The sequence below is a fragment of the Monopterus albus genome, unplaced genomic scaffold, assembly GCF_001952655.1.
Source record: "Monopterus albus unplaced genomic scaffold, M_albus_1.0 scaffold14.1, whole genome shotgun sequence".
NCBI classification, from domain to species: Eukaryota; Metazoa; Chordata; class Actinopteri; order Synbranchiformes; family Synbranchidae; genus Monopterus; species Monopterus albus.
In genome coordinates, this window is record NW_018127894.1 from 3,567,689 (window position 1) to 3,574,641 (window position 6,953).

Genomic DNA, 6,953 nt, shown 5'->3' on the forward strand with positions numbered 1-6,953 from the left:
GATTGTTTTTATAAACCCTATTCAGAAATTATGTTGATATTATTATTATATGAGATTCTATTATTATTAATATATTACATAATTATAATATATTCTATTATATATTAGTATATTATATATCATATATAAAGTTTTATATTTTATGTATTTATTTATTTATATTTTAATATTTTATATTATAGTTATTGAAAAAATGATTATATAGATAATGAAGAATGGATGGATGAATGAAAACAAATCAATTTGGCCAGACCCATTACTGAATTACATGACAGGACTGTGAGACACATATTGACAGATCTGATGTAATTTAGTAACACCCAAATTAAAAACCACTCCTGGAATCGCAACCTTAACGTGGTAGAGAGGTTTGTGTGTCCCAATGATCCTGGGAGCTGAGTTGTCTGGGGCATTAGCCCCTGAAAGGGTCTCCCATGGCAAATTGGTCTCAGGGGAGGGACCAGACCAAGAGCGATTCAAAAAAATATATTTGTATGGATGCTGATTCATCTGATTCTTCATACTTTTTAAACTATTTAGTGTTTTTCAGTAAAATCTTGCTCAATTTAATTGAATGGGGAAATTCTACTTCAGCATACTTTCAGCTATCAAAATGTTCAGCTCTTCAAGGACATTCATGCTTCTATTCAGATGTTTTATAAACTTCATACTTTTAAAATATTTAGCTTTAATTTGAAAATCTTGCCCCATTCAAATGAATGGGAAAATTCTACTTCAGCATACTTTCAGCTAGCAAAACCTTTCAGGTGTTATTCAAGTAAATCAGGGAAATATCAAAAACAACTTATGAGAGTAACTTTATTCAGAACTTTTTTTTGTCACAGTGAAGGGGGGCAGAACTATGGCACAACCAACAAGTGTGACAGAAGTAGCATTTTACAACAACAACAACAAGGTGATGCTGCCTGTCCTTGAACACACCAAGTAGATCCCTCCTCACCCATAGACATTTCTAGATTCCACTTAAAGTGGAGAGATGCCGTTACTTTGTGAGTAACAATCCAAATGCATTGTGGGAGATGTAGTTTATGGTCAATGCATGCTTTAAAGCAGAATATACTGATCTACAGGGAACAAAAACAAAAACAAAAAACAAAAAAACAAAGCATGAGGAGCAGCAGGAGAGAAACTGAATTTTACCAGCAGGACAAAAGGCATATGAGGTTTAGGAGAAAGTTGGGATGCAATCTCATTTTGTGATAGCTGACGGAGGACTGTATATTCACATAGCTGCCCTAATATAGCGCAGCTGTGTCATTAGGCGAAGTACTGTACAACCAAGGTGATTTTTTATGCACAGCAATAATGTCTTAATGTGAACAGATGAGATAAGGCAAAAGACATCATGGAAAAATGTATCATCCTGATGACTGTGACTCTGACAGACTACTGATCAAAGCTTTCAGGACTAGTATGTGCTGCACTAAACTGACTTTGCTCCTGATTTAATCTCTGAGATCTCTGGTTGGTTATGTGAGCTCTGATCGACTCTGACACACTGATATGAAGCACAGTCAGATGATGTCATTATGATGAAATGCACCCAGTGCAGATCATCTTTCCAAACTCGAGCGTGAAGGGCAAAGGCAATTTTAATTCCCCCTGTTAGGAGATCAGATGTGATAAGATGAAAAGAGATGCTGTTGCCATTGCATTGCTGCTCTATTGACTGGCTCTTTCCAATTTGTAGTTTTTCCTTATTACGTTGCAGCTCTACAATAGCACATGGAGAAAAGGCAAATATACCCGATAGAAAAGCTTAGTTATCACAAACTGAACTGTTTCTCCTAGCTGACGACAAGCTGACAATGTAAACAGTGCAGGATTTAAAATATCAGAGAAACATGTAAATGCGCTCAGGAGAAAAGGCCTCGTGGAAACACACGTTTTAGTGACAAAACAATGCACACAGCTTTTGTTTCTTTACAAGAAAACCCCATAGGAAATATTTCATTAATGAACTAAATATTAAATTATTTTTAAAAAAGGATTTACTATATAATGACAATAAAAATCATTTGTTTTGGCCAGTGAACAAACCAAAAGCCAAAGATATTCCGTTTACTATCACATAAGACCAAGAGAATGGGCAAATCCTCAAAATGTAGAAGCTGTAGTTACATTTGTACCACTTATTTGGCAGTTTGGCTTGAATAATGACTTTAATTTTATAGAGGTAGAATAAAAATATGATATCGTATGGTACAATTTACCACTTTATGCTAAAGTCGAAGTGCACTGTACAAGTCAAATTAGCTAAACACTTAACAGAGAATGCAACAAAGGCCTGGGCAACATAAAGCAACATCAGTAGAGGATGATAAAGACAGAGCCACCACTCATTAGCAGCCATGACAAACACTGGTGGGCAGTAGCATCGCTCACCAGGATGCCGCCAACTAAAAGAAACCAAATTACCAAGTTTCACTGTTGATGTTTATGTCATATTCTGTTGACCATGTGTGACAACAGGGGGCCTGAAGGTTTCTTTTAGGGTGTCACATGAATTTTTGTAGTAAATACTGGGTCATTAGGAAAATAAGTCAAGTGCGAAACTGACAGTAGAAAATGGCAATATCTGGTACAGCATACCGCTGAAATGTTTCTTTAACTTCCACCTTTCACCATAAAGAGGTTATATTTGGTGCAGAAGAGCTCGTTCCTGGCTTTTGTGGTGTTTCTTTACATACACAATGAATCAATCGTATATTGCACTTTGACTGGTAATGTGAGAAGCACCAGAGAAAAAGCCCCAGAATAACTGCAGCAGATGGAAAGTGAATAAATAAATAAATGAACAAAAAGCAAAACCAGTTTTATGATCAGGAAAGCAAACTTTTAAATGACAACCATAACTCAAGGGAAGTACCTGGATGGTTGAGTGCATTGATTTCCCACCGTCTGTGAGTGAGTCATTATCCAGTCTGTGTGTGTGTGTGTGTGTGTGTGTGTGTGTGTGTGTGTGTGTGTGTCTTTGCAATTGGAACTCACACTGTCTGTGTCAGGCTCACACACAAACACACACACACAGACAGGTGAGGTGAGGGGATGACAGTCTCAGGCAAGTCTGTGCTCAGGGCATTTCCTTTTGTCTGAAAATTCAACACCTCCAAAATACCCCTTCTCTAAATAGTAGTGGTTATGGTTAAGATTAGGATAAGTCTACAGGAAATAAATGTAAGTCAATGTAAAGTCCCTACAAGTAATGAAAACACAGCGTGTGTGTGTCTGTGCCCAACTGACAGTGCGGTCAATGAGCTTGTCTCTAGAGGAAGCAGTAACTGTGCTCTTATTTAAAGTGCTTCTCTGTGGAAGCTGTACAGTAAAGGCACTTGTGCAGGAGTATTTCACTGACAATGATTACTGCCGACTATGAAACGCTTGATGTACAATAAAGATCACTTTAGGACAGTTTCAGGTATTTAAATAAGTGATGGAATAAGAAGTGGTAGTCACATATGAAGAGCTTCTGCTGCTTTTGAAAAAAATCTGATTCAAATTTGGACAGCACATGCATTTAGTAACCTGGGACCAGTAGCATTAGCAAGGCACGCACACTTCAGGCAAAGAAGTTCAGAGAGACACAGACAGATATTTGGAAAGATCTGATTTTAGCCTTAAACTTTTGACCTTTATTCTCTTTTTTTGCACAGTTACAATGTCCTAATCAAATTTATCACCTTCAAGCAAATGTATTCACTTCTGTTGAGAGACTAATCAGCAAATCATTTCAGCGCTAATTAATTTCTGTAGCAGGTATCCGATGTTTAGGCTCAGTTCTCTATATTGTGCATGTGAAGTGAGAAAATGCCTACAGTGTTGAAGTCTGCTGTTTCATAAATGGATGGTAATTTCATCCACAGCAGATGAACCGTTACATGTCTTCCTTTAGGCTCTCAGGCAGCAACGCGGAGACTGAGAAGCAGGTTTGATGAATCACACCCTCGTGTACTTACATTCGTTCAGCTAATCATGTGCACAACGTTGTCTAACAGCAATTTAGCACCCCGGGGAGTCGCAGCTAAATTCTCATAAAGATATACAAAGCCCAAAAAAAAAAAAGAACTTGACAGATAAACAGAGGCATCAAGAGGGACATGCTGTTTATTGGCTGCATACAAGTCACTGCAGAGCGCACATTTCTACTGCATTTTAATAATTTATATCTGAGTGTAATTTCAGTCTCATCAAAATACATTAGGCTGTAGTTGAATGAAGGGTTATAAATTTAAAGGGCTATACTGTACGGGCTGAAAACATCCTTTATCTGAAAGCCTGTACTTTAACAGCGCAGAATAATTTCAAATGAGCAATAAAATGTGTCATTAATTTTATGCAACTCACTGTTCGACAGCTTTATCATCACTACATAAACATTTATAATCAATCTGTGGTATAGCCTCCTTAATGCCATTGTATCATTTGTTTTTATACTGACAGTAACACATTAAGGCATACTGTATATATCACACTAAAACTGCATGTTCTCCCAGTAAAGTGTAAATGCTAACGCTAGCTCTGACTGCAACTGTACTGATCCAACTTTTCTCTCCTGATAGCTAAACTACCGGTAGAGTGTATGGGTCCAACAGCAGTGCTCTCTTTCCCCAAGTTAAAGAAATGCAAACCTCGCTGTATGGAACTCACTGCAATCATTTTTATGTGAGGTAACACGAGGCCAAGGATTGATGTGACACTAAAAACATGAGTCAGCAGTCCTACATGAAAAGATAAAACATGTAATGATATTTGTAATTCCACAGTGTCACAATATAAAATTTTCTCAGCACTGTTGTGGGACTGTGATGTATCTACTAAGATATCACGTGGTTATTTTTCTAATATGACTGTGTTAAGGTCACAGAATTTGAAACTGGCTTCTCCATTATCAGCTTTTATTGTCGTTGTTTGGCAGCATTTCACTTTTCCTGTTTCAAGAAATGACACAGGTGCAAAGGAAACTGACAAAATGCATAGCAACTTGCAAATGCTGCCTAAAAAGGCAATGGTAGCCCTGTTTAGAACTGAGACAGTACCGGATTCCTCTCACAGAAACAGCCGGAGAACGGCAGGGTGCTACACTTTAACAGAGAAGAGCAAACAAACAGGACACACAGATGCAAAACCAACCGTGGGTTCTTGTTGTTATTGTTTCATCCCTAGTGTCTTTATTTTACCTTTTAACAATACACAATCACGCACTACCTACTACTACAATACAAAAAGCAAAAAAAAAGGTCTCTGGAGAGTCTTCACTCTGAAAAAAATGCATGCTGGGAAGTCTGATTTTTCTTAGAATCATATATATCGATGAAGTCTAAATGATTCCCAGACCTAACCAGACTACAACCAGAACAACTTGCTCATTCACCCGGTAAAATCCAGTTTGCAACCAGCATCTTCCACTTTCACATACCCACCCTGCTGACTGATACGACGACCTCGCCCAACTAATTTGCCAGATGTCTGCTGATGTGCAAAACCTCAAACCTTCACATTGGAGATAAGACATCAAACAAATATTTGCAGGGCCCCACTAAATAAATCATCTTTCATCCTCTTTCCCCACACCTGGGTGTCTGTGTGAGTCACCTAATAGCCTGGATAGAGGTGTTAGCTGATGCATTAGTTAGATCCATTAAGATGAATCACCAGATGGTGTCACAAGAGGGAAGGCAAAACTCTCAGCAATACCAAACTGAGGAAAAAGTAGCCAAAGACTTATAACTAAACACTGATTAAAAGATTAGGCATGCTCCCAAATGAAGTTTATATACAAAATTTCATCTGTACTTTTTAAAATATTGATATGAATGTAACAAAGGTCCAATTAAAGTGTTTCTTGGCACAGGAGGACTCTGGTACACTGCTAATTTTCGTATGTAACAGCTCCTCATTACAGCAGGAAAGTGGCTGCTAGTGAATATTAAGGCACACTAGTTATCAATTAAACCACTTAGATCATTTTCTGTGTGCGTGCGTGTGTGTGTGTGTGTGTGCCCTACCAACAATATAAATGGATCTATTCAGCACACAGAGGATGTGGCTTTTCCAGACTCCTTGCTGTTGCTGTCTCCAGCATACTAAACTCGTCTTCAATCCATCCTCCTCTTCATTTTTCCAACTTCTTCTCACAAGCCCCCTCCCCCTTCCTCCACACCACTTATTTATCTTTAATCTGTTCATCGTCAGCTCATCTCTCTCCTCCAGCCCTCCTCAGCTTATCTTTCCATTTACTCGTTCATTTTGTGCTCCTGTTCTCATTTATTCTGTCTCTTCCTCCTCCATCACCCATTTCTCTATGGCAAATTATTAACCTGAAAGGTCTTTAGTCTTCCTTACACCTAGTATGAAACACAATGGGCCAAATGATACAATATATTATCTGATAACATGTATCAGGGTCATCCTGAAAAATGAGCACAGATATCCCAAAACTGTGCACACACTAAAGACAGCTGTGCAAAACATCACTTTTTTTTAATATTTTGACATTTAATGTGTATTTGCTAGTGTATGAGTGGAGATCTAGGAGTCTTCGTTTCATGAAAATCATTTGGAATATTCGATTTTCTGACAATCTGGGTTGCTAGTTTGCATATTATCACCCAAATTAATGACAGTTATCAGCTTTAATAACACCCATAATTATGCTTCAGAGAGGGCAACCTGCACTACAAAAGATTAATATCATCGCTACATGTTATAAATAGGCCATCTCTAGCAGCTGCAGTAATTAATACAAGAACAAAAGTCATTGTTAGTAACACTGTATACTGAACGACAAAGTCTGGGTGGACGTGTGGGATGACAAAAATGACTAAAATGGTCCGACACAACCCGCATGACATTTCATTTCACTCAAAGCAACAAACCTCAACCTCACGGTGGTGCTGGAGGAATATTCAGGGGAACATCAAAGTCAATAGGAT

At 38.0% G+C, this 6,953-nt stretch overlaps 1 protein-coding gene across 2 annotated transcripts in view; it reads right to left on the reverse strand.

The window, feature by feature from the left end:
- b4galt2 (UDP-Gal:betaGlcNAc beta 1,4- galactosyltransferase, polypeptide 2) overlaps positions 1 to 6,953 on the reverse strand; it is a 135,091-nt gene that overhangs the window by 89,579 nt on the left and 38,559 nt on the right. The gene's annotated exons all lie outside the window — the stretch shown is intronic.